Source organism: Lathyrus oleraceus, chromosome 5 (assembly GCF_024323335.1).
Source record: "Lathyrus oleraceus cultivar Zhongwan6 chromosome 5, CAAS_Psat_ZW6_1.0, whole genome shotgun sequence".
NCBI classification, from domain to species: domain Eukaryota; kingdom Viridiplantae; phylum Streptophyta; class Magnoliopsida; order Fabales; family Fabaceae; genus Lathyrus; species Lathyrus oleraceus.
In genome coordinates, this window is record NC_066583.1 from 388,414,408 (window position 1) to 388,441,141 (window position 26,734).

At 40.3% G+C, this 26,734-nt stretch overlaps 1 long non-coding RNA gene across 1 annotated transcript in view; it reads left to right on the forward strand.

Annotated features, from left to right (window-relative positions):
• Positions 1–26,490, forward strand: part of LOC127084993 (uncharacterized) — a 47,121-nt gene extending 20,631 nt beyond the window's left edge. The window contains exon 2 of the long non-coding RNA XR_007788867.1: positions 25,942–26,490. This is a non-coding gene — a long non-coding RNA (uncharacterized LOC127084993). The remainder of the gene's footprint in view (positions 1–25,941) is intronic.
• Positions 26,491–26,734: the final 244 nt, after the last annotated feature.

Below are 26,734 nucleotides of genomic sequence, written 5' to 3' on the forward strand. Positions count from 1 at the left end.
ATACTATGCTGTTGTGTTTGAAACCTTAAAACCTGTCCAGAATTTCCATGAGTAATGTTGGCTTGGTCATTGGTTAATGTTGTTTGATTTTCATTATGCCATGTTATTTTGAAATTTTGCTTGAAGCTTATTTACCATGTTGAACACACAGTGCCATGTCGTTGTTGTTGTTTTTTTGGTCGAGTCATTTTGTTTGGATGTGGATAGACACCATGAACCTTACTGCTGTGTTTAAACCCTGTCATTCCCAGATTTTCATGTTTGTACTTGGTTGTTGCTGAATGGTTTTGCTGTATCAATACCATGCTGTATGCTTATACTTTTGTTTATGATGAATGTATGATGATGATAAACTTGATGCATATGCCCTGTTGACACATCCTGCCTAGAATTCCATGTTTACGTGTGTTTTACTGTTGACTAGATGATGATGTTTCATGCCATGATTTATTTGTTGATGATGGTTGGTGTTGTTTGAAAAGGATTGATTTTTGCTTGCAAAACCATGCTGTTAGAAACCTTAGGGTTTTAGAAGCCCAGAACATGAACAATGGATTGGTTGATTACTGTTCTATTGGCTGGGAGCCAATCAGAACATTTCGTTTTGCCTTGCCAAAACGCAGTAGTTTTGATTAATGAGTCCAGAATTACAACTCTGCCATTGTTGACTTTGTTTGACCATGCATTTTGTTCACATTTCATCCAATTATTTCATCAAGTTCCACAATTTATTTCTCATTCAATTTTCATCAAAAAATTATGAATTTTTTTACACATGATCACAAAGATGTCTATTATTTAATCATGATTTTTAATTAATTTTTGATTGGCTGGATTTTAATTGATAATTGATTTTTTCACATGTGTGCATGAATGATACCCTTTGCCATTTCAATTGTGAAATTGTCATGTTATATCCAATGCCTTTGAAATTTTTTGTGGTGAAACTAGACACATTGATCTTCATTTCCATATAAAGTTTGTGCATTTATCATTTGTGGATTGAGAGCTTTGATTTTTTGAAGTTGTGTGTTGAATTTGGTGCTATACCATGATCATGCATTTTCCCAATTTTTGTTCATACATTTCCTTACATCCAAATCACTTGAAATTTTGCATGAATGATCCCTTGCATGTCTAATTGATGTATGAATTTTCTTGGAATTAATCTTGCTGTTTTCCATTTGATTGAGAATTTTCTTCCATATGTGGTCATTTGTTGACTTTTTGTGCTATGCCTTGCCAAATCCTTGGTGAAATTCTCAAATCATATTGTATGTCCATGAAATTTCATATGTGACAACTAGACACTTCAAGCTTTGCATTGGTGTTAATCTCATTCATTTCTCTTCTGTTTTCAAATTGATATGATTTTTTGAAGTTGACCCATGCTTGTTGACTTTCACCATGCTTACTTGAATTTGATTTGACTTCATGATTTTATTTGACTGCCTTCCTCTCATCCAAATGCCATGAAATTTGACATGTGTACCATGTTAGATGTTAGGATTGAGTGTGATTTATTTCATGATTTTTGAAAATGTTTGAGTTGACTTTTGAATGAAGTCTTTGCTGTTGACTTTTGTATGCCTCCTTTGCTATACTTTGCATTCTTTGGCTTATGAAATGACCTTGGTGCATGATATAAGTTTGAATCCAATTGTGTTTGCTTCCTACATGATTGAGTTTGACTTTGATTGAATACTGCTTGCTGCCTTGACTTTTTCTTTCATCTTTGACCCTAGGCTAGTCCTAGTGGTCTTCTGAGCTTATGTTTGAGTTCATCTGTTTCAGGTTAAGCATCAATGCCTTGAGGATCATTCTAATGTGCTTGATTTGAATTGTTTATATTGTGCTAACATTTGTTTTGTAGGTGACTCATATGCTTGAGTCTTTGTGCCTTGCACAATTGGTCCCTCTGTGGTTGACTATTTGGTTTATTTCCTTTGATTTTGACTGTTGACTTGTTTACTAATGAGTTTGACTTTTTCAGGTGCTTTAGTTGCCTAAGTTCTTTGAACTTGATTGCTTGCTTTGCTTTATAGCATTTGCTTTGAGGTATAATTACTTCTTCTTCATGTAGTCTGGAGACCCGGTCTGTTATTTGACCGGGCAAACTGTCTGAAGTCCTCCTTAAGAGGCAATGCCTGTGTTTGTTTATATTTGTCCTAAGCAGGAAAAGTCCTTCAAGTAAGGCAATTGGTGGAAGGTAGGGATAAGCAATCTATCCCCCACTATTCAGTGTGTCCTCTCTTTGCTCCCATTACATGGTTGAAGCAATGAGATAAATACCCAAGATCTAATCGAGTCAATAATGTGGAGAGAGTTCCTACTTTCTGAACTCCCACACTTTCTTTGATGCTCTCTCTGATATGAGATAGAAGCAATGAGGCACACCCCTCATCTCCTTTTCATCTGCTTCACCTGAGCCCCTCAATGGCCAGGTTAAGAGCGACATTTACCTATTACAGTGGACTTTTAAAGTCAAACCCTCTTGTGTGAGCCCCATTGTTTGGCTATAGAGTGTGCTATTTGATATTCATTGCTTGATTGATTGCTTCATGTGCACTTGTTTGCCTGTATGTTATGCATCATCATCATCATCAATTGCCATTAATGCATGATCATCTCATTTATCTTTGTGATGCTATCATTGTTGTTTGCCCATTGAGGACAATTGTAAGTCCATTGCTTTGGCATTTGCTCCTGTGATATGGAAGGATAGAGTGTAAGACCTCATTGGTCACTCATATCTTCTGTTATCTGTGTGTATGTGAGGATACAGTTATAAGTCCCTGTAAGTTGGCGTCTGTTATCCTGTGATCATAATTTGATCTGTTTGATTGGTATGTGAGGATACAGTTATAAGTCCCTGTAAGTTGGCATCTGATATCCTGTTCTGTTTTAGGAGACTGGTGTAAATCCATCTATTGGTATCCGGTATCCGCTTTTATTTCTTTGCCTGTGGAGATCGGTGTAAGTCCATTGAGTGGCTTCTGATGTCCCATTTTGTTTTAGGAGATTGGTATAAGACCATTGATTGGCATCCGATATCCGCTTTTACTTGCTTTGCTTGTTTATTATTATTAATTGCCATTCCAAAGGACACACTTGAATCATCTCCCATATGATCTCAAGAAGTGAACCTTCTAAGAAGTTTTTACTATCCATCCTTCATCCATTCATCATTCATTATGTCCTAGACTTTTCACACTTTATCTTTTAAACGTGACATAAGTGTTGTGCAAACATCTTCATGTTTTTCTAACTAAAAACCTGGACTCAAGTCCTTGACCTTTTTCCAAAATCCATTTCATAATGCTTATTTGAATTGATCTTAATTATACTTTGACTTCATTTTCATAATCATAATCAGTAATTCCACTCATTCACTTGTTTTGGCTTTGTCCATTAATCTTTTCATACATGAGCTATAGGTTTGATTTATCTTAGTGGTTGATGTTAATCTCACCTTCTGTCTTTAGTGATTGAATTATAAGTCTTCCTCGCCTATTATAGGGTTAACCCCTCCCTGGCCAGTTGAAGCTGTTCTCACATGGTGGACGTTGTTTGTTTGTATAAGGTTGAGTTTTCTCCCGTGGATAACGTAAGACCTAGGGTTTGTGTTTAAAATTGAACCTAACCCACTTTTGGAAATCTTTTAGCCGAACTACGGCGTTCTGATCCTTACCTTTGATGGAAGGTACGTAGGCAACGGGTTCATCCGTTCGAACCCAATACCCAATAATAATAAAAATTGTATTTTCTTTTCTCACCATCCCAATCATGTTTGCACAATGTTTATGTCATAACAAATAACAATTTTTACAACAAGTGTGAAAAGGGCTCCCTAGGAGTACCTAGGACGTAGTGGGTGCCTAACACCTTCCCATTGCGTAATTTACCCCTTACCCAGAATCTCTGATCTTTTTATTAGTTTTCTACGTGTAAAACTTCTTAGGCTTTTGTTCGCTTTTTAGCCAATCCTTTGGATAAATAAAAGTGCGGTGGCGACTCGAAATTTCATGTATCTCTTAGCTTATGATTTAATCGATAGATCATATAGCGACGAATACACCGCTACAGAAAAGTGGCGACTCTGCTGGGGATACTCTCACCAGAATCTCTGGTTGTATTGCCTACTTTTCACCCTTGTTGTGATATATGTTATTATTCTTTATCTGACATATTTTTGTACAATTTGGGATCACTGTATTGATTGTAATGTGTGAATTGCTTGATATACATTTGCTTGTGTGCTTTGGTGATCTGTGAGATGAGTTCTATACCCGAACTCGAGTGCTCTCTAGGATAGGAGAATGTCATAGTCTTGTCGACTGGTGTGGAGTAGTCCTTAGCCAGTTGACTTGCGAGCCCATTCACTTGGTGGAGGTCATGTTGAACTAATAATGTCACACAAGTTATTTGTGGTTAGACATTATTCTTTCAATCATGTTCCGCAGAAGCCAAGGACCTTAGTTTACCAAACCCATCTTGGCCTATTTTTAGGACCGTAGTGCGGAGGTCGTTCAGATGTCAGTTCTGATACGATTGTTACGCGATACTACACTCATAGGAGTTTCTCTTGAGAATATTCTTGGAATACGAGTATTCGTTCCTCCGATAATATTCGAAAGATGGAACGATGATTATGGGAACCTCTGATAGAACATGTCTGGCAGGTTTAAACCCTAGTACACTCCCTTTGGGTGGTTCTTAACCGAGACTCCATGCTCGTGACTCTCAACAAACCCGTGATTCGTGGTTGAGTCGTTCAAACATTGTTAATATCAATGGATCCCGGATCAGGTGTAAAAACCTAAAATCCATCAAAGCGGCTGGTTGATATTAAGAATGTCTGAACCGGTTCATGTACCGTTAATATCAATGGAACTTGGGTGTCGATAAGGTGAAAACCTAAATCCACCAAAATGGATGGTTGATATTAGGGATACATAGAGCTTTCCCACGACCTTTGTTTGGTGTGCTTTGTTTGATCCTTGAGTGTGTTTGTTGCATTCATGCATTCACGCATTCATCCGCATTCATGTCATCAAAAGAGAAAATTTTCAAGGAACTTAAAGGGTTGATTTGCAAAATTTTCAGACATGGAAAGACCGAAAAGGCATACAAAGAAGTACAGCTTCAAGCAGCCCGATGTAAAAGAGTTAAGGAATCTGACATCGTATGTATTAGATCCCTTGGGTTTCAAAGCTCGATATGGGAAGCTTCTGCCGTTGCTGACTACTCAAGTGGATGAGGGATTGATGAGCACTCTTGCTCAGTTCTACGATCCGCTCTATCATTGCTTCTTATTTCCAGACTTCCAGTTGCTGCCAACTTTGGAAGAATACTCTCACCTTATTGGGATTCCTATTCTGGATCAAGTGCCGTTCAGTGGCTTAGAGAGTATTCTATCTGCTCGAGAGATTTCCGGTCTGTTGCACATAGATGAAGATCTGATTAGAGCTAATCTGACTACCAAAGGCGGAATTCAGGGTTTTCCTTCCGAGTTCCTTATTGCTCAAGCTACCTTTTATGGGAAGGCCATGAGTGAGGATGCCTTTGAGGCTCTATTCGTATTGCTTATCTATGGATTGGTGCTGTTTCCCAACTTTGACAAGTTCGTCGATATGAATGCCATTAGGATTTTTTCAGTCCTTAATCCGGTTCCGACCTTGTTGGGTGATGCATATGTCTCCTTGCATCTAAGGAATATGAAGAATGGAGGAGTTATTGTCTGCTGTTTACCCCTGCTGTACAAGTGGTTTATTTCGCACTTGCCGCAGACAGTTGCTTTCAAGGAGAACAAGGGATGTCTACGGTGGTCTCAGAGACTTATGTCTCTCACCAATGATGATATCACCTGGTATGATCGCGTGTACGATACCGTTCAGATCATCAATTCTTGTGGTGAATTCCCCAATGTGCCTCTTCTTGGTACATGTGGTGGGATTACCTACAATCCTACGCTTGCACGTCGTCAGCTTGGGTTCCCCCTAAAGGATAAACCCCATAACATTCTGTTAGAAGGTGTATTCTTTCAGGAGGGTAAAGATCCCCAAGGCCTGAAAGCCAGATTTGTCCGCGCTTGGCGCAATATTCGCATAAAGAGTAGGAATGAATTGGGTCCAAAGAACTGCATTGCTTTGGAGCCATATACCTCTTGGGTCAGACAGAGGGCTGCTACCTACTTGATGCCGTATGATCATCCGAGACCTACACTGTTGGATGTGGCTGGGCCTTCAACCCTCCCTACCCAACGTGTAGAGGAGTTGAGAGAAGAAGACCTTTCGCGTGCCTGGATCCGCGAGAGAGAGGAATTGCTGCAGCAGCTCAAGGAGAAGGATGATATGATTGAATTTCTCGAGCACCGAGTGATCGACGATCCGAACGACGCTTGGACTTCTCTGCTTCCTCAGTCTTCCAAATTCTGGAAAAGGAAGTATGATCAACTTGCAAAGGAGAAAGCTGATATGGAGGCTGCCTATGAGAGAGAGATCAAGAAGTTGTACACTTCTCGTCTTCCAGCATCCCGAGCTAATAGGGATCCATAGGATGTTATTTACCTTTTCTCTTTGTAATATTTAAAAGAATGCTGTACTTCTTTGTCTTAGTATTTTGAATGAAATATTTTCCATGAGCAATCAAAATGGTTTAAATATTCAAAATATTGCAAACAAATACCCTGAGGGTTCCTTGAAAATCAAAGCATTTGCACGAGCATTTCATGCATCATTCTGGCATAAGCAGGTACCTTTTTCTGGTCTTCCGGTTCTAACCTCTGCTCTTCATTTATTTTGAAGACAAGCTGACTCACCGGTATTATACGCGAGTCAACTCTGCAAGGATTATGGAGCAATTGGAACAAGAGAACCAGACTCTGAGGGATGAAGTCGCCAGACTTGGCGCACTGATGGAACAACTTCTGGCCGCCCAGAATCAGCCTGCTCCTCAGCCAGCAACTCCGGTTCAGCGGACAGTTATATCTGAGATAGCTACTTCGTCGGTGCCTGTTAGTGCCCAGCAGCCAAATGCCATGCCTCCCGGTTTTCCTTGGGGGATGCCTCCTGGCTTTATGCCTGATCTGCCAGCTCCAACATTTGCACAAATGCCGGCATCTAGCCCGGTCCCTATACCTGTACCTCCTGTCGTGCATACCATGCCTAGGGTAGACGACACCATTTATCACTCTGAAGCGTCTGAGGGCTCAGATGTACACGAGAAAATGGATGCGATGAACGATCAATTCCTCGAGCTGAGGAAGGAATTGAGAACTCTCAGAGGCAAAGATCTCTTCGGCAAGTCAGCAGCCGAACTTTGTCTAGTTCCCGGTGTTAAGATACCTGTTAAATTCAAGGTCCCAGACTTTGAAAAATATAAAGGGAACACTTGTCCTTTGGCACACTTGGTCATGTATGCCAGAAAGATGTCCACGCAAACAGACAACGATCAACTCTTGATCCACTACTTTCAAGACAGTTTGTCTGGTGCTGCTCTCCGTTGGTACATGAGCCTGGACAGCGTCAACATCCGCTCTTTCAATGACCTTGGCGAAGCTTTCGTCAAGCAATATAAATACAATGTTGACATGGCGCCTGACAGAGATCAACTCAGGTCTATGTCACAAAAGGACAAGGAGTCGTTCAAGGAGTACGCCCAGAGATGGCGTGAGCTGGCAGCTCAAATCACTCCACCATTAGAAGAGAAGGAGATGACCAAGATCTTTCTGAAGACTCTTGGGTCATTTTACTATGAGAGAATGGTGGCCAGCGCTCCCTCTGATTTCACCGAGATGGTGAACATGGGGATGCGTCTTGAAGAAGGCGTCCGCGAAGGACGATTAGCAAAAGATGATGGTTCTTCCTCTAAACGGTATGGAGCGTTTAAGAGGAAAGAAGGTGAAGCCCATGCTGTGCAGTCTCAGCTCAAACATAGAAGACCCTCTGTTCAGAGGAAGCCTGCACATCATTCCAAACAACAGCATCAGGTGGCTAGTGTGGCACCCGTATTCAAGGATAATGCTCAGCAGTATCAGCATCAGCAGCAATATCCACAACCGCAATATCAACAGCAACAGCAACGTCCACAGCAACAGGCTTACCAGCCTCGTGGAAGTACAACCAACCAAGCAAATGTGAACTATGATAGGAAGAAGGTCGGCTTCGACCCTATTCCGATGACATATACAGAGCTTTATCCCTCCTTGTTGGAGAGAAAGTTGGTTTCACCCAGGGATCCTCCTGCAATTCCTGCCAACCCGCAATGGTGGTACAAACCAGACCAGCATTGTGCCTACCATTCCGGTGCTCCGGGCCACAACGTTGAAAACTGTTTCCCGCTGAAGAATAAGGTTCAAGACCTCATGAGAAGCGGAATTCTGAGTTTTGAAGACTCCAACCCTAATGTCGCCAGGAACCCATTGCCTTCGCATGGGAAATCCGTGAATATGATCCAGGAAGACCTTGGGAAATACAAGGTGAAGTATGTCAGTCACATCCGGCAGTCATTGGTTGGATTACATAAGATGCTGTGTCAGCACAGCTATTTGAAGCATAACCATGTCCAGTGCCGCGTCTGTTCTGTTAATCGCTTGGGTTGTGACCAAGTCCGCCGCGAATTGCAAATGATGTTGAATGAAGGTACCATTGAGATTCTCCAGAATCGCAATGTTGATATTGTTGAGCCCGAAGTGAGTGTCATCTCCCCGGTGTTCAAATTGCCAGAGCCCGTTGTTATTCGTTATAATAGCAACAAACCCAAGGCTTCCCCTGCTTTGATTATCAAACCAGCTGGCCCTGTGCCATATTCATCCGATAGAGCTGTGCCTTTCAGATACAATCCTGTTGCTGTCCAGGATGGGGTCGAGGTTCCTCTGCCGTCTACTTCTGTGACCACTGTTGCTGATGTCAGTGGATTGACCCGGAGTGGTCGTGTGTTTTCCGCACCTGCCAAAGCTCCTGCTGTTTCTTCTGAATCTGTTGAGCGCCCTGTGGGGACTGCTGTGAATGTTCAGAACCCGGCACTTGATGTTGCCAAACCCTCCTCGTCTGTACAAAAGACTCCTGTTTCTTCAGATGGCCCGAGTGGCATTGTTGATGAAGAATCTGATGAGATGCTGAGGCTCATCAGAAAGAGTGAGTACAATATTGTAGACCAGCTTCTACACACGCCTTCCAAGATTTCCATTCTTTCTTTATTGCTGAATTCAGGGCCTCATAGGGAGTCTCTGCAGAAAGTCTTGGACCTGGCATATGTCGATCACGACGTCACCTTGGAACAATTTGATAGCATTGTTGCAAACATTACCGCTTGCAACACTCTGAGCTTTTGTGACGCTGATCTCCCTGAGGAGGGAAGAGACCACAACATGGCCTTACATATATCTATGAATTGCAAATCTGATGCAATGTCCAATGTACTGGTGGACACTGGATCATCTCTTAATGTATTGCCAAAATCCACACTCTCACGATTGTCATATCAAGGTCCTCCTATGAGGCAGAGTGGGGTTGTTGTTAAAGCTTTTGATGGGTCGCGCAAGACCGTGATTGGGGAAGTGGATCTCCCAATCAAAATTGGACCAAGTGATTTCCAGATCACTTTTCAAGTAATGGATATTCACCCATCATATAGCTGTCTCTTGGGCAGACCATGGATTCACGAGGCTGGCGCCGTGACATCCACCCTACACCAAAAGCTGAAGTTTGTGAAAAACAAGAAATTGGTTGTAGTAGGGGGAGAAAAGGCTCTCCTGGTCAGTAATCTGTCTTCTTTCTCGTATATTGATGCAGAGGATGAAGTTGGAACTCAGTTCCAAGCTTTATCTATTGATAAACCAATCGAGAAGAAGTCTCCTTCATTCACTTCCTACCGTGATGCTAAGCTGGCCATTGAATGTGGTGCAGTCGCTGGATTAGGGAAAGTGCTTGAACTTGAAGATAACCGATCCCGGGCTGGCATTGGCTTTGGTTCTGGGGCATGCAATGAGCAAGGTCTGTTCACCAGTGGAGGATTCATCCATGCTGATCAACCTGCAGAAGAGGAAGCTGCTGCTATCATTGAAGAAGAAGATGCAGAAGATTTGAACAATTTTATTATTCCTGGTGGTGTCTGCCACAATTGGGTCGCTGTGGATGTTCCTACAGTTATCCATAGATCAGAGTAATTGTTCATTTTGTTTAAAACCCTTCTCCCATGCCAAAAGGAGAAGTGATGACATTGTTGGCAAAGCATATATACAATGATGTTTTCATTCAATTTTTGCATTGTCAAAACATTTGTTTTTCCTTTGTTTTCACTTTTTGCTTTTCTTTATGAAATCAGTGATCACAAAAACCATAAAAACAAAAATAAAAGCTGTAAAAGCAACATTCTTTCATCTGCATAATGATTTGTTTGTTTAAATGCTGAATTTTTCTTAACCAAAATCATTATGCAGGTTGATCCTAAAACCCATTGAACATAATGATCCAACGCCATCTCCCAATTTTGAATTCCCTGTATTTGAGGCAGAAGAAGATGACGTTGAAGAGATTCCTGATGAGATCACCCGTCTCCTTGAGCACGAAGAGAAGATCATTCAGCCGCATCTCGAAGACTTGGAAACAGTCAACTTGGGATCTGAAGATTGTGAGCGCCTGGTGAAGATTGGGGCACTTCTTGAAGGGTCTGTTAAAGAAGATTTGATCAGCTTGCTACGAGAATATTCAGATATCTTTGCTTGGTCCTATGAAGACATGCCGGGTTTAGATACAGATATTGTGCAACATTTCCTGCCTTTGAAGCCTGAGTGCGTGCCTGTGAAGCAGAAGCTCAGAAGAACTCATCCAGATATGGCAGTGAAGATCAAAGAGGAAGTTCAGAAGCAAATTGATGCGGGGTTTCTGGTGACTTCGACATATCCTCTATGGGTGGCCAACATTGTGCCTGTTCCTAAGAAGGACGGAAAAGTCCGTATGTGCGTTGATTACAGAGATTTGAATAAAGCTAGTCCAAAAGATGATTTTCCTCTACCACACATTGACATGTTGGTAGACAATACAGCTAAATTCAAAGTCTTTTCCTTTATGGACGGATTTTCCGGATATAATCAAATCAAGATGGCACCAGAGGATATGGAGAAGACAACATTCATCACACCTTGGGGAACATTCTGTTATCGAGTGATGCCCTTCGGTTTGAAGAACGCCGGAGCCACGTATCAACGAGCTATGACTACCTTGTTTCATGACATGATGCACAAGGAGATAGAAGTCTATGTTGATGATATGATTGCTAAGTCCCGAACGGAAGTTGAGCATATTGAGCATTTGTTGAAGCTTTTCCAGCGTTTGAGGAAATTCCAGCTTCGTCTGAATCCGAACAAATGTACTTTTGGAGTCCGTTCCGGAAAGTTGTTGGGTTTTGTGGTAAGTGAAAGAGGTATTGAGGTTGATCCTGCAAAGGTCAAAGCAATACAAGAGATGCCCGCACCCAAAACTGAGAAGCAAGTCCGAGGTTTTCTTGGCCGCTTGAACTACATTTCCAGATTTATATCCCACATGACTGCCACATGTGCGCCGATATTCAAGCTCCTCCGGAAAGATCAGTCTCATGATTGGACCGAGGATTGCCAGAAAGCTTTCGACAGTATCAAGGATTATCTGTCTGAACCTCCGATTTTGTCTCCGCCTGTGGAAGGAAGACCTCTGATTATGTACTTAACAGTTCTTGAAGACTCGATGGGTTGTGTACTCGGTCAACAAGATGAATCAGGGAAGAAGGAGTTTGCTATATACTACCTCAGTAAGAAGTTTACTGATTGTGAGTCTCGGTACTCTATGCTTGAGAAGACGTGCTGTGCTTTAGCTTGGGCAGCTAAGCGTTTGCGCCAGTACATGATAAATCATACAACTTGGTTGATATCCAGAATGGATCCAATTAAGTATATCTTCGAGAAGCCTGCTTTAACTGGGAGGATTGCCCGTTGGCAGATGCTGTTGTCTGAGTATGATATCGAGTATCGAGCTCAGAAAGCTATCAAAGGTAGTATCTTGGCTGACCACCTAGCGCACCAGCCAATTGAAGATCATCAGTCTGTCCAGTATGACTTCCCTGATGAGGAAATTCTGTATTTGAAGATGAAAGATTGCGATGAGCCTACACTTGATGAAGGTCCAGAACCTGGTTCCAGATGGACGATGGTGTTTGATGGCGCTGTTAATCAATATGGAAATGGAATCGGGGCAGTAATTGTTAATCCCCAGGGATCGCACATTCCATTTACAGCAAGGCTAACCTTCAAATGCACGAATAATATGGCGGAGTATGAAGCCTGTATAATGGGACTTGAAGAATGCATTGATTTGAGAATCAAATATCTTGATGTCTATGGTGATTCAGCTTTGGTTGTCAATCAGATCAAAGGTGAATGGGAGACAAATCAACCAGGTCTCATTCCGTACAGAGATTATGCAAGGAGAATTTCAACTTTCTTCACAGAAGTTGAATTTTATCATATTCCTCGAGAGGATAATCGGATGGCAGATGCCCTTGCAACGCTTGCTTCTATGATTGTTGTCAGATGGTGGAATGATGTCCCCAATATTACTGTGATGCGCTTGGACAGACCCGCTCACATATTTGCAATTGAAGAAGTAAAAAATGACAAGCCTTGGTATTTTGATATCAAGAATTTCCTCCAGAACCAGGTCTACCCGCCTGGGGCATCAAACAAAGATAGGAAGACTTTGAGAAGGTTGTCAGGCAGTTTCTACCTCAGTGGAGAAGTGCTGTACAAGAGAAATTTTGATATGGTTTTGCTCAGATGCGTGGATAGACACGAAGCAAACCTATTGATGACTGAGGTCCATGAGGGTTCATTTGGTACTCATTCCAATGGACATGCCATGGCTAAGAAGATGTTGAGAGCAGGCTACTATTGGCTGACAATGGAGTCTGACTGTTGCAAGTATGTGAAGAGATGTCACAAGTGTCAAATTTATGCGGATAAGATTCATATTCCTCCGACACTCCTGAATGTGATTTCATCACCATGGCCTTTCTCTATGTGGGGAATCGACATGATCGGCATGATTGAGCCGAAAGCGTCCAATGGACATCGATTTATTCTCGTAGCAATTGATTACTTCACCAAATGGGTTGAAGCCGCTTCGTACGCGAATGTAACCAGACAGGTGGTTGTGAAGTTTATCAAGAACCAGCTGATTTGCCGTTATGGTGTGCCAGAGAGGATCATTACTGATAATGGATCCAATCTGAACAACAAGATGATGGATGAGTTGTGCGCTGAATTCAAGATTGCACACCATAATTCCTCTCCTTACAGACCCAAGATGAATGGGGCTGTTGAAGCTGCTAACAAGAATATCAAGAGAATTATCCAGAAGATGACTGTCACCTACAAAGATTGGCATGAGATGCTGCCATTTGCTTTGCATGGATACCGTACGTCTGTACGCACTTCAACAGGGGCAACCCCTTTCTCTCTTGTTTATGGCATGGAAGCCGTTCTCCCAGTAGAGGTGGAGATCCCATCAATGCGAGTCTTGATGGAAGCCAAGTTGACTGATGCTGAATGGATTCAGAGTCGTTATGACCAGTTGAATTTGATTGAAGAGAAGCGATTAACTGCCATGTGCCATGGTCAGTTGTATCAGCAGAGAATGAAGAAAGCATTCGACAAGAAGGTCAAGCCTCGTGTGTTCCGAGAAGGTGACCTCGTGCTCAAGAAAGTTTTGTCTTTCGCGCCCGATTCCAGGGGCAAGTGGACTCCAAACTACGAGGGTCCATATGTTGTTAAGAGAGCCTTTTCAGGCGGAGCTTTGATGCTTACAACAATGGATGGGGAGGATTTCACTCGTCCTGTGAATTCAGATGCAGTTAAGAGATACTTTGCCTAATAAAAAAAAAGTATATGCAAATGAAAAAAAATGAAAAAGAATGAAAAAAACAGAAAGCTCGCTAAGTTGAAAACCCGAAAGGGCGGCTTAGGCAAAAATGAGCGTCTCGGTGGAGAACCCGCAAGGGTAATCCAGGCAAAAATTAGAGACTTGAAAAAAAAGATATATTTGCATCCCGCTAGATTGAGTACCTCACTCTGGGGCAATCTAGGCAAAATTAGGGATTTTGGCAAGTAACTGCATCCTGACAAGACTTTCTGGTTCATCAGTCGTCATTTCGTCAGAAGATTCTCGATTCGTCGTCAACTGAAGCTTCGGATACATCGAGATTCAAATTGGTAGAGAAAGGATCATTATGTTCAATGTAGCCCTCTTCCAATATATATCACTGATTTCAAATTTGTACAGATCTATGGAGTCTTGCCATTTGCAGACTACCATTCTATCAAATCAATTTGAGCTTTTTATCCAATTATTTGCACTCTTATTTATTTCAATTCAACAAATGTTTTGCATGTTTTAAATTGATAAAATGTCATTGTTTTAAACAAATCAATTTTTCAAAATTTTTTGTTTTAAACAAAGTGAACATTCACAAGATTGAAAGGATACTCAAGAATATCTCAGTGCTCTCCCGAGGGTGGCACGATTCCCAACAGGTAAGACATTGCTCATATTCCTGGTTTGGTGGTATCTTCTTTCTTCAGATCTTCGTTGGGGTTTGTTCCTCAAACAGAGTTGTTGTTGGGGCTGTTCCCCAGTACAGTCGCAAGTGATCTGTTGTTGAAGACTTTGTTTCCTCCAGCAGCAGTTCTCCCTAGCATGGGTGTTTCCTTATAGAAGTTTCGGCGGTTGATGGTTTGTCATCTTGGTGCCCCGTCACTTTCTCCAGTGGGTCGTATCCCCAGACTTTATTTGTCTCCTCAGCACAGTCATGAGTGTAGCTGTTGATTGATACTCCCTTCGGAGTCGCGAGTAGAGCTGTTATTAATATCCCCACCAGGGTTGTAAGTGAAGTTGTTACCGCTTTTTCCCCATGCGGTGTGCCAGCAGGATTTGTCTGTTTCCTCAGCACGTTCGCTTTCTTTTGAAGACTCGGTAAGTCAGTGGTTTGATACCCGGTACTTTACCCTTTCCCCGGCGAAGTCGTCTGTGGAATTATTACTATCTCTCCATCAGAGTTTATTCTCTCCAGCAGAGCAGGATTTATTTTCCTACTCAGTGGTTAATTTGGGTTGACATCCCAGTATATTACAATCATCTCTTCCTCAGCATAGTCTGCAGAGCGGTTGTCGTGGCAGTATTGCCCGTTGAATACTCTTTCAATCCCGATATGGTCGGATGATGGCTCTAGCCTCCAGTGAACGGATTTATTTTCCTGACTGTTTGTGATCCCCAGTAGAGTGGCTTATATTGCAGAATCTACTTGTTGTGATCAGTTTGCTGCATATTCTCCCCAAGTGGAGTGGTTCGTTGCGGAATCTACTTGTTTGATCTGTCCTCCCTCAGTGGTTTGTCCCAAGAGAGTAGCCGACAGTTTTCCCCAATAGAATTGCTTATGCAGTTATGATTCTATTTGGATGATATCATTCTCCCTCGGTGGGTGTGCCCCCAGCGGAGTTGTGTGGATTTGCTTCTACAGCAATTTGTGCTCGTGCTTATGCACTTTTTTGTTTCTCAGTTGACACTGAGATTCCCTGCAGATATACTTTGGGATTTCTCTTGTTCCTCTACAGATTTGTCTTGGTGGCTGTCTTGCCCGTTGTGACTTTCTGTACCCTGATTGGGTTGTTTCCAGATATTTCTGATTCTCTGCTTCTTCAGCAGTGCTTGCAGATCTTTGCTTTACAGCATACAGATCTCCGCAGATTGGCTCTCCAGCTGGTTTTTCCCCTGGAAGTATAATACCGGACGTTTGGTTCCTGAACCTGTTGTGTTAGAATTGTCTGTTTTGTCAGCATTCATCAAACATAAATTACGCATATTCATGCATATTCGTATAAACATTCAGATATTCATGTTGCATTTCTTGCCATGTATCCTTTGTTTGTCGTGTCTCCTGCTATGGTGATATAGATCTCTTTACAGATCTCCCCAAGCAGATGTCGGGTGTTATAAATCTCTCCATATAGAGTCAACCCCATAAGCAGAAAATGTTGTCTTTCCTTCTGCAGTTCCCCACTGAGATATTCCTCGTGGATGACGGTTTCTTCCGTTTCCTCCCAACATGTATATTGGGATGGATTTTCCTATATGAGTTATATCCTCATTAAGACGTGTCTTTATTCAGTCTGTCTTTTCGGATTATTCCCGAATTGGCTATTTGTCAGATATCTTGTACTTCCCAGTGGGTTGTTCCCCAGCGGAATGTTTTTGGGCCTCTACCCAGTAACCGGTAGTTGTAAGTCCTATCTTTCCTGGCTTTCTTAACAGAATTTGTGGTTATACACCTTTTATTCTCCAGCCAGAGTTTTTGGTTTTCTACCTCTACCCGGTAGTTGTAAATCCTATTTTCCTGCTCTTCAGCAGTTTGTGGTTTGTTATAAACCCTATTTTGGTTTCCCGTGCGGATTTGTAATTTGTTCTATCCCCACGTGGAGTTGTTGGTCTTCTACCCCGTATTCGGTAGATGTAAACCCTAATTTTGTGGTTATCTTCATTCAATATTTGATGATGATTTTCCTTTTGCTTGTATAAGTTGCTCAGATCAGCACTTATATCCTCAGCAAGTCTTTTGTGGATAATTGCCGTATGCTAGCAATTTTATCCCCAGTGGGTCTTTTCACCGTATGCTAGTGATTTGTTCCCCGGATCATTGGTTGTTTACCAGTGCATCCCCAGCTAGTCTTCTTTGGATAACTGCCGGATGCTTGCAATTTATCCTCAGCAGTTCGCCTTTCATTTACCCTTTTGTCGGTAATGTCTGTTGCTCCTTTTGATTGGTTGTCATTATATACCTGATTTGGTATCCCGATGCCTTTCTTTTCGGTTGATTTATCCTTTATTAACCCAGTAACCGGTTGTGGATAGTCTTCCATGCGAGTATATTATTCACGGTCTGCCGGTAATGAATAGTATATCTCATGCACTCTTCAGTCGAAGCCTTTTGTGTTTCCCCAGTCGAGTAAGATTCGTTATTTCCCTTCGTGGAGTCAAATATTTCTTTGTTGTCGGATAATTGCCGGATGCTTGCAATTTATCCTTTGAGTTGTCTTTCGTTTACCCGTATGCTTGGTATCGATTGTCTCTCTTTTTGGTTAGTCACCTATTATATACCCAGTAACCGGTATCTCTGGTGTCTTTTCCTTTCGAGTGTATTATTCACGGTCTGCCGGTAATGAATAATATATCTCATGCGCTCTTTAGTTGGAATCCTTTGTTGATTTTCCCCAACTGAGCAAGATTCGTATTCTCTGTAGAATCGAATGGCCATCCTTTAACCAGTTTGTGTTTTGGATGATGAGTGTTTTGGAAGTGAAAACCAATTCACGTTTTCGGTAGATCACCTATTATATACCCAGTAACCGGTATCTCTGGTGTTTCTTACCATGCGAGTTTATTATCTACGTTTTGACGGTAATAGATAATATATCTCATGCGAGTATCTTATCCACGGTCTGCCGGTAATGGATATTATATCTCATGCACTCTTTGGGTTTGTGTCCCCAGTTGAGTAAGATTCGTTTTCCCGTTGTGGATTCGAATGCCCATCCTGTAAGTCGATTTGCTTTTTCAAGCCCTCCTTTCGGATGATGAGTGTTTTGGAAGTGAAAACCAATTCACGTCTTCGGATTTTATCCTATAAACAACCCAGTAACCGGTTCAGGATAATTTTCCTTTCGAGTATGTTATTCACGGTCTGCCGGTAATGAATAATATGTCTCATCTGAGTATTCTATCCACGTTCTGACGGTAATGGATATTATATCTCGTTCGCTCTTGAGTCAATCTTTTGATTGTTTTCCCCTCAGAGTAAGATTCATTTTCCTTGTGGAATTGAATGTCCATCCTATAAACAAGTTTGCTGTTTCTAGCTCTCTTCAGGATGATGAGTGTTTTGGAAGTGAAATCCAATTCACGCTTTGGTCGGTCACCTATTATATACCCAGTAACCGGTATCCTTGGTGTTCCCTCCTTTCTGCTCCCTATTATGACCTCGGTTCCCCTGTGGAGTCAGATTTTCCTGAGTGTGTTATCCGTATGCCTGGTAACATCTCATTTGCTTTGTTACTTCCCCAGTGGAACTTTCTGTTGCTTCTCCCCAGGAGTCAGCTTGGGTCTCTCCAATGGATTTATTTTCCTTTGGAATTCTTTTCCCCAGTGTGAGTTCTTCACTCCCCAGTGAGTTCTCCAATCTTTTTTCCGTATTCCCTAATCAGAGTCGTGGCTTGTTCACGTTATGTCAGTTTTATCTTCCCCAGTTTGGAGTCGTGTATTGTCCACACATTTCCTTTTCTTTTATTATCCCCATAGAGTCTTATTAGAGTCTCTGTTCCTGGTGAGTGTATTACTCCGATGGATCGTCTTTTCTTCTGTGTGAATCATATTCCCCACAGAATTTGTGTCTTTTACATGCATACATATGCATCATGAGGTCTCTTAGGGACCAAAATTTGTCTCATTACTGTTATTTAAGTCCATTCTACCGCGTCGAGATGAAGATTTCTAAACTTCACTTCTCCGGCTAGAATGACCTTAAATAGGGGCATCTGTAAGACCCCAATTTTGGGCCCTAAGATCCCTCATGGCCCATATCATTCATATCATAACCTCAAGGATCATTGCATGCCTTTGCTTCCCTCCTAGTGGGTTGATTTGCCTTGTGGGTTTGTTTCTTGATCACCAAGCATACTTTGCATTTGTATATCTTTGCTTTCATATGTTTATCATTCAAAAAGTACAAAAATATTGTCAGTCTAACCTTGTTGCTTGCAGTTGAAGCAATCATCAGCAATTAGGTCAAAGTCAGTCATTGATCAGTCAAAGCAATGGATGGTGGCCATTCTTGCAGAATTTGGACACCATGCTCAATAATCAAAAGTTCATATGACTTGAGACATCATTTGAAGTCAAGTCCTCAAAGAATTAGGGTTTGGAATTCATCAGAAGAAGTCCAATCAGTCCAAAACCCTAGAAAAGTCAACAGACAGTCAAACTTGGTCAACTGTGGATTTAATCAAGAATTTGATGGATAGAATTGATTTGAAGGAGTTCATTCATGCTTGTATAAGCCTCATATATCATGTCAAACCTCATCATGGAAGAAAATCAAGTCAAATCAGAAATTTTCCAGAAATAGAAAGTGGACCTGTAATTTCAACCGCCAAAAATGGAAACTTCTTGATCTTAAGCTTACATCATGATACAAGCTTCAAATGAATTTTTGCCCAACATGAAAGTTGAAGATCTTGTCTTCCCATTTTCAAAAAGTCCAAGAACTCTCAAATCCCATGTGTGGTTGTCAAGATATGATCAAATCATTTTCACCAATTTTTGAACTTCAACAAGCCATAACTCTCAAACCATAAGGCCAAATTTGGTGGGGTTTTTTCCTACACATCACATTTTTCATCCTCTTTCCAAAAATATAAATTTCATGACCTAAAACCTTACCATTCAAAATGGCATTTTTGGACCTTTTGCATTTAAAATCAAAGTTTGACTCACAGTTGACTTTTTGATTTAGGACTTTTTTCTCATTTTTGCCAATTGGGAAATGCTTCATATATTATTTTTGATTTGCTCAAAGTCCAAAAATCATCATCACATCACCATTTTACCACCATTTTGGACCATAGTACAATCTTGGCAATTTTAGCAATTGGTTGGAAAAGAGCAAAAGCAAGTACAGCATTCCTTTAGCAGACCAAAGACAGCATTTGTGCTGGTCATCTGCAGCATGCTCAGGCCCATTAGTGCAGACAAACACACCCACCATTTTCACTTGTTCCATGATTAGCAAAATGGCAAATTGGTTTCACTTGACTAATCCAACTTAGCATTCTCATTAGCTTGGCTAAACAGCAATATAAAGGCTCATTTCCTGCTGATTCAGAACCCTAGTTTTTGGCAGCAGCCACAAAACCAGAAAACACTCTCTCCTCTCACTCGGATATGGCATTTTTTGGCAAAACGGAAAATCCTGCTAAAACACTGAAAACCCTTGAGTCACCTTCATTGTTTCTCCACAAAAACACCTTGGTGAGCTTCCTTGAACCATCAAATATCATCTGTCCAGCCATCTTCTTGTTCTGTCATTACCAAGTCCAACAGTGGCAGTTAAAGTTTTGAAGAGTTTCAAGCAAGTGTGAGTCAAGGATTCTTCAAAGTTTCTTCATTCCAAAAGCATGTTGGACCTCTGATCGAGCTGGAAGTATACAGACAGCACTGTTTCATTGGTTTTTTTTCAAATCAGGTAATTTTTTCAACTTCATTATTTTCTCAAACCTTGCTACACATCATATAGGTCTCACTTAGTAGGTTGATTAAAGTCTTGAATCATGTCAAAAAGTTAACTATGCTTTGAGATATATGCATTTCCATTCCTGTGCTCAAATATGTTTCAGTCGATATAGTTCTATTGAGGATGATTACATGAAAGTTATGTGTAGAATATGCATGCTAGAGGTTTGTGGTGATGATTAACATGCTTGATTTCACTTTCTGGATGCTTCGATTTTTATGAAGTTATACTGTTGCCAGAAACCTGCTGTTTCCTTCCAGAAATCTTGCTTTCATTTTTGCATGAACATTGGTTGTTTGTTAGTGCTCATGTTGCATAATACATTTCAATGCCATAGTATGTTTTGAAAGATTTTTTTTGGTGATTCTAGAGAACTAAAGCATGCTTAATTTGGTTGTGTTTTGGCCAAGAAATCTTCATTTTCATTTTGTGTGTCCAAACACATTTCTGTTCGATTTACCTGGCTAGTTTGGATTTAATGAAATATGATCCCATGTTCTTGATGCCTGTTGCTAGTGATGCTGTCAGAGTGTTTAACTTGTAATTCTGGGCATGTTGTTTTTTAAGATGCATGATGTTGATTGCTTGAAAGTTGCAAATACCATGCTGCCATGCTAAAACCCTGTTGATATGATGAATGTTGCTAATGCTGTTATGATGCTTTGCTGTTGTTTAAACATGACCATGACCAGAATTTCCTATGGTTAATGATTGTTTTGCTGTGGTTGTTGTTGCATGAGGATAGTTTGGCATGACTATTGTGTGATTGCTTATTGTGGATGCTGTTGTTCATGATGAGCACATGATGATGAATACTGCTGCTGTTGTCTGTTTTAATTGCATGAGCCACTACCACTTGCTATGCCATATACCATGCTGTTTGTTTTGTTAGTCGAATGATGATGATGCTTAATATGTACATACTGCTGTTTGTGATGAGCCATAAAATTTGCCCTGAAATTCCATATGTCCTGTGTTGTTGATGTTTGGTCATGTTTGCATGAACTAGCATGAAGGTTACTGCCAATACTATGTTCCTGCTTGTTTTGTTTTGATGCTTATGACATGAAGCATAATGAGACTTTCCTGCTGTTTGCTTGATGATGATAATTACATAATGATAAAGTTGGATGATGAAATACTATGCTGCTGTGTTTGAAACCTTAAAACCTGTCCAGAATTTCCATGAGTAATGTTGGCTTGGTCATTGGTTAATGTTGTTTGATTTTCATTATGCCATGTTATTTTGAAATTTTGCTTGAAGCTTATTTACCATGTTGAACACACAGTGCCATGTCGTTGTTGTTGTTTTTTTGGTCGAGTCATTTTGTTTGGATGTGGATAGACACCATGAACCTTACTGCTGTGTTTAAACCCTGTCATTCCCAGATTTTCATGTTTGTACTTGGTTGTTGCTGAATGGTTTTGCTGTATCAATACCATGCTGTATGCTTATACTTTTGTTTATGATGAATGTATGATGATGATAAACTTGATGCATATGCCCTGTTGACACATCCTGCCTAGAATTCCATGTTTACGTGTGTTTTACTGTTGACTAGATGATGATGTTTCATGCCATGATTTATTTGTTGATGATGGTTGGTGTTGTTTGAAAAGGATTGATTTTTGCTTGCAAAACCATGCTGTTAGAAACCTTAGGGTTTTAGAAGCCCAGAACATGAACAATGGATTGGTTGATTACTGTTCTATTGGCTGGGAGCCAATCAGAACATTTCGTTTTGCCTTGCCAAAACGCAGTAGTTTTGATTAATGAGTCCAGAATTACAACTCTGCCATTGTTGACTTTGTTTGACCATGCATTTTGTTCACATTTCATCCAATTATTTCATCAAGTTCCACAATTTATTTCTCATTCAATTTTCATCAAAAAATTATGAATTTTTTTACACATGATCACAAAGATGTCTATTATTTAATCATGATTTTTAATTAATTTTTGATTGGCTGGATTTTAATTGATAATTGATTTTTTCACATGTGTGCATGAATGATACCCTTTGCCATTTCAATTGTGAAATTGTCATGTTATATCCAATGCCTTTGAAATTTTTTGTGGTGAAACTAGACACATTGATCTTCATTTCCATATAAAGTTTGTGCATTTATCATTTGTGGATTGAGAGCTTTGATTTTTTGAAGTTGTGTGTTGAATTTGGTGCTATACCATGATCATGCATTTTCCCAATTTTTGTTCATACATTTCCTTACATCCAAATCACTTGAAATTTTGCATGAATGATCCCTTGCATGTCTAATTGATGTATGAATTTTCTTGGAATTAATATTGCTGTTTTCCATTTGATTGAGAATTTTCTTCCATATGTGGTCATTTGTTGACTTTTTGTGCTATGCCTTGCCAAATCCTTGGTGAAATTCTCAAATCATATTGTATGTCCATGAAATTTCATATGTGACAACTAGACACTTCAAGCTTTGCATTGGTGTTAATCTCATTCATTTCTCTTCTGTTTTCAAATTGATATGATTTTTTGAAGTTGACCCATGCTTGTTGACTTTCACCATGCTTACTTGAATTTGATTTGACTTCATGATTTTATTTGACTGCCTTCCTCTCATCCAAATGCCATGAAATTTGACATGTGTACCATGTTAGATGTTAGGATTGAGTGTGATTTATTTCATGATTTTTGAAAATGTTTGAGTTGACTTTTGAATGAAGTCTTTGCTGTTGACTTTTGTATGCCTCCTTTGCTATACTTTGCATTCTTTGGCTTATGAAATGACCTTGGTGCATGATATAAGTTTGAATCCAATTGTGTTTGCTTCCTACATGATTGAGTTTGACTTTGATTGAATACTGCTTGCTGCCTTGACTTTTTCTTTCATCTTTGACCCTAGGCTAGTCCTAGTGGTCTTCTGAGCTTATGTTTGAGTTCATCTGTTTCAGGTTAAGCATCAATGCCTTGAGGATCATTCTAATGTGCTTGATTTGAATTGTTTATATTGTGCTAACATTTGTTTTGTAGGTGACTCATATGCTTGAGTCTTTGTGCCTTGCACAATTGGTCCCTCTGTGGTTGACTATTTGGTTTATTTCCTTTGATTTTGACTGTTGACTTGTTTACTAATGAGTTTGACTTTTTCAGGTGCTTTAGTTGCCTAAGTTCTTTGAACTTGATTGCTTGCTTTGCTTTATAGCATTTGCTTTGAGGTATAATTACTTCTTCTTCATGTAGTCTGGAGACCCGGTCTGTTATTTGACCGGGCAAACTGTCTGAAGTCCTCCTTAAGAGGCAATGCCTGTGTTTGTTTATATTTGTCCTAAGCAGGAAAAGTCCTTCAAGTAAGGCAATTGGTGGAAGGTAGGGATAAGCAATCTATCCCCCACTATTCAGTGTGTCCTCTCTTTGCTCCCATTACATGGTTGAAGCAATGAGATAAATACCCAAGATCTAATCGAGTCAATAATGTGGAGAGAGTTCCTACTTTCTGAACTCCCACACTTTCTTTGATGCTCTCTCTGATATGAGATAGAAGCAATGAGGCACACCCCTCATCTCCTTTTCATCTGCTTCACCTGAGCCCCTCAATGGCCAGGTTAAGAGCGACATTTACCTATTACAGTGGACTTTTAAAGTCAAACCCTCTTGTGTGAGCCCCATTGTTTGGCTATAGAGTGTGCTATTTGATATTCATTGCTTGATTGATTGCTTCATGTGCACTTGTTTGCCTGTATGTTATGCATCATCATCATCATCAATTGCCATTAATGCATGATCATCTCATTTATCTTTGTGATGCTATCATTGTTGTTTGCCCATTGAGGACAATTGTAAGTCCATTGCTTTGGCATTTGCTCCTGTGATATGGAAGGATAGAGTGTAAGACCTCATTGGTCACTCATATCTTCTGTTATCTGTGTGTATGTGAGGATACAGTTATAAGTCCCTGTAAGTTGGCGTCTGTTATCCTGTGATCATAATTTGATCTGTTTGATTGGTATGTGAGGATACAGTTATAAGTCCCTGTAAGTTGGCATCTGATATCCTGTTCTGTTTTAGGAGACTGGTGTAAATCCATCTATTGGTATCCGGTATCCGCTTTTATTTCTTTGCCTGTGGAGATCGGTGTAAGTCCATTGAGTGGCTTCTGATATCCCATTTTGTTTTAGGAGATTGGTATAAGACCATTGATTGGCATCCGATATCCGCTTTTACTTGCTTTGCTTGTTTATTATTATTAATTGCCATTCCAAAGGACACACTTGAATCATCTCCCATATGATCTCAAGAAGTGAACCTTCTAAGAAGTTTTTACTATCCATCCTTCATCCATTCATCATTCATTATGTCCTAGACTTTTCACACTTTATCTTTTAAACGTGACATAAGTGTTGTGCAAACATCTTCATGTTTTTCTAACTAAAAACCTGGACTCAAGTCCTTGACCTTTTTCCAAAATCCATTTCATAATGCTTATTTGAATTGATCTTAATTATACTTTGACTTCATTTTCATAATCATAATCAGTAATTCCACTCATTCACTTGTTTTGGCTTTGTCCATTAATCTTTTCATACATGAGCTATAGGTTTGATTTATCTTAGTGGTTGATGTTAATCTCACCTTCTGTCTTTAGTGATTGAATTATAAGTCTTCCTCGCCTATTATAGGGTTAACCCCTCCCTGGCCAGTTGAAGCTGTTCTCACATGGTGGACGTTGTTTGTTTGTATAAGGTTGAGTTTTCTCCCGTGGATAACGTAAGACCTAGGGTTTGTGTTTAAAATTGAACCTAACCCACTTTTGGAAATCTTTTAGCCGAACTACGGCGTTCTGATCCTTACCTTTGATGGAAGGTACGTAGGCAACGGGTTCATCCGTTCGAACCCAATACCCAATAATAATAAAAATTGTATTTTCTTTTCTCACCATCCCAATCATGTTTGCACAATGTTTATGTCATAACAAATAACAATTTTTACAACAAGTGTGAAAAGGGCTCCCTAGGAGTACCTAGGACGTAGTGGGTGCCTAACACCTTCCCATTGCGTAATTTACCCCTTACCCAGAATCTCTGATCTTTTTATTAGTTTTCTACGTGTAAAACTTCTTAGGCTTTTGTTCGCTTTTTAGCGAATCCTTTGGATAAATAAAAGTGCGGTGGCGACTCGAAATTTCATGTATCTCTTAGCTTATGATTTAATCGATAGATCATATAGCGACGAATACACCGCTACAACACTCTCCCCTCTTCATCTCTCCGCTACCTTCTATCAACCGCCAATATCCTTTCTCCAACCGCCGTGAAACCCTCCGACGAAACCTAAATCACAAAACCCCTTAACCTCCTCCTTCATCCGCCTCTTCGTCACCGGCGAAACCCCTTCGCAACCCAGCTCCACCGTCAAAATCATCACAGCAGAAACCCTAACCTAACCACCACAACGACGCATGCCAAGCCCTACCGTCGCGAAATCCATCTGATCTACACTCAAAACAGGAAGCCGCATAAACATCTCTATTTACCGCCTCCATCGGCAACAATTTTTTCTAATGTTTCTGGGTTTATCTGTTGGTTTATTTTAACAGGTTCTATGACAGATTCAGTATCACACAAGGTTTCGGCGAGCTGTGTAACCATGATAATCTTCAACCTGGTGTACGAGATTATATGTCGCGGATGTGTGGATGCAATTAATGTAGAGCATTGCAAGTGATTTAATTCGATATTACAGCAACGACCAACATCAATAGCTGGTAGTATTGAAAAGCCGTATGTCGGTAACATTCCGTCGCTCCCTGTTTGCTAACCGATTCATGTTTGGTTTACATATATGAGTTTAGATCTGTTTCTTCTTTTTTGTTAATATTGGTAAAATCTGGGTTTGACCAATTTGTGTAGATTGTCATGATATTGGGGGGTCGTTACACTTCAAATAATTACATCACATTTCTGCCATGTTGTAAATAAACTCCCTGTTACTTGTATATGCTAACCGATTCAAAACCCTTTGGATTTGGTGTTTCTCTGTTCGTAATAAAACCTGTGATTTGAGGCTGGAAATTAATTTCAAGGTATTCAATGAGAAGGACAGCCATTCATGACAGTTGAATGTGCTTGTACACCATTTTTGTTAATTTCAAATTATGTGTGTATTTGACGCCCGCTTAATTAACCGGTACAAATTTGGGGCCTTTAATCTTTGCTGCATGCGTAAAGCTTTTATATGTTGTAGTAAGAATACAATCCAATGCCAGGCTATGTTTCTTTATTTCTATTTTGTTGTTTCAAATAAACAGCAACAATGGGGAGATCAAAGCATGGGCCTTAAAAATAAAATGTCATTAAATTTGTAATTGCGGTTACTTGTTTCATTTCCAT